Source organism: Oncorhynchus mykiss, chromosome 5 (assembly GCF_057628025.1).
Source record: "Oncorhynchus mykiss isolate SJ-2025 chromosome 5, ASM5762802v1, whole genome shotgun sequence".
In the NCBI taxonomy this organism is placed as follows: Eukaryota; Metazoa; Chordata; class Actinopteri; order Salmoniformes; family Salmonidae; genus Oncorhynchus; species Oncorhynchus mykiss.
Genome location: NC_143026.1, coordinates 25,210,459 through 25,212,500, shown reverse-complemented (window position 1 = coordinate 25,212,500; position 2,042 = coordinate 25,210,459). Strand labels below are relative to the sequence as shown.

Here is a 2,042-nt window from a genome sequence, read left to right as displayed (position 1 = left end):
CAGTCTCCACTACCTAAAGTGTGGGTCACACCAGGCATGTGACAGAGGTGACCCGCACTTTGTTATAGCATTTAAACCCATCAAACACAATCGGAGGAGCTGCAGCTTGGGGATGATGAACTGACACACACTCTGGGCAAACATGCATACACACACACATGCACTATGTGTGCACACACACACACAACCACACACATACAGTTCCCCAATGTGGTGAGGTGTATGCCTAATTGAACATGCAGATGGATGTCACTACAGTGATCATCATAAAGAGCTATCTATACACAGGGCGATTGTGTGTGTGTGTGTGTGTGTGTGTGCGTGTGTGTGTGTGTGTGTGTGTGTGTGTGTGTGTGTGTGTGTGTGTGTGTGTGTGTGCGCGCGCGTGTGTGTGTGTGTGTGTGTGTGTGTGTGTGTGTGTGTGTGTGTGTGTGTGTGTGTGTGTGTGTGTGTGTGTGTGTGTGTGTGTGTGTGTGTGTGTGTCATGACTTTGATGATCTGTCTTTGTCCCCTTTGGAGAATCCAGCCTAGTGCTAGTATTTGAGTTTATCCTGGTGTGTAATGTATGTATCTCGCAAGCTACTGTCTTTAGATCTGTGTTCATTTGGAGAAAATAAAGAAACAGTACTGAGTAAAACCATATCCATTTGTCAGAGATATACTGATATTTTCATCCAAAAATGTATTGCTTTTATTCTGAGCTGCTTTTACATAATCTGCCATTCCTTACTAGGAAGAAACATACCTTTGAAATCTTAGAGATCCTACTTAGTTCTCATGCTACAATTGTTATATTTTTGTTTAGAGTAAACAGTAACGACTGAAAATATTATTATGTATACAGTGAGGGGCATTTATCATTAATTGAATGAATTAAGCCATGAAAGTTCTGTATACATTGTCTATAATCACATCTTATTTACTTAGCTTTGTTTTACGACACTCTACATCTTGAATGTTTATGTTAATCAGGTGAATAGTACGATGATTATTATTCTGCTTATCACTATTTGTTGTATATTTTAGCAGATTTTTGTTCTATTTTTTCCTCAACATGATTTGCAAATGTATATACTCTATCATGTTTTGAAATAAATATGCAGTGAAATCCCCTTGTTTTCTTTGGTCTGAAAATGAGATTTTATTATAGGCTGGGATTTGATCAACAATCTAAACACATTTTTCGCTAGAGCCAACATTTGCAGTGTTTACCATGAACGGCCATCTCCACAAACATCTTTAAAGATATGCTACGGAACTTTGGCGACTAATATGTGTTTTTTAAACCTCCCACTTTGGGCTGGATGTGTCAATGTGTAGTTCATACAGTGCATTCGGAAAGTATTCAGACCCCTTGACTTTTTCAACGTTTTGTTATGTTACAACCTTCTTCTAAAATTGATTAAATCGTTTTTTTCCCTCATCAATCTACACATAATACACCATAAAAACAAAGCAAAAACAGGGTTTTAGAGAAAAAAATGAAATATCACATTTACATAAGTATTCAGACCCTTTACTCAGTACTTTGTTGAAGCACCTTTGACACTGATTACAGCCTCGAGTTTTCTTGAGTATGACGCTACAAGCTTGGCACACCTGTATTTGGGGAGTTTCTTCCATTCTTCTCTGCAGGTCCTCTCAAGCTCTGTCAGGTTGGAGGTGGAGCGTCGCTGCACAGCTATTTTCAGGTCAGGGCTTTGTCTGGGCCACTCAAGGATATTCAGAGACTTGTCCCGAAGTCACTCCTGCGTTGTCTTGGCTGTGGACTTATGGACGTTGTCCTGTTGGAAGGTGAACCTTTGCCCCAGTCTGAGGTCCTGAACGCTCTGGAGCAGGTTTCCATGAAGGATCTCTCTGTACTTTCCCTCAATCATGACTAGGCTCCCAGTCCCTGCTGCTGAAAAATATCCCCACAGTATGATGCTGCCATCACAACGCGTCATCATAGGGATGGTGCCAGGTTTCCTCCAGACAGGACGCTTGGCATTCAGGCCAAAGAGTTCAATCTTGGTTTCATCAGACTAGAGAATCTTGATTCT

General features: G+C 40.7%; 1 protein-coding gene across 10 annotated transcripts in view; it reads left to right on the top strand.

The window, feature by feature from the left end:
* Nucleotides 1–1,108, top strand: part of LOC110522839 (netrin receptor UNC5D) — a 301,148-nt gene extending 300,040 nt beyond the window's left edge. For all 10 annotated transcript variants that reach the window (XM_090234311.1, XM_036977117.2, XM_090234316.1 and 7 more), the window contains one exon: nt 1–1,108. This exon is cut by the window's left edge and continues 2,061 nt beyond it. The gene's annotated coding sequence lies outside the window, so the exon portion shown is untranslated.
* Nucleotides 1,109–2,042: the final 934 nt, after the last annotated feature.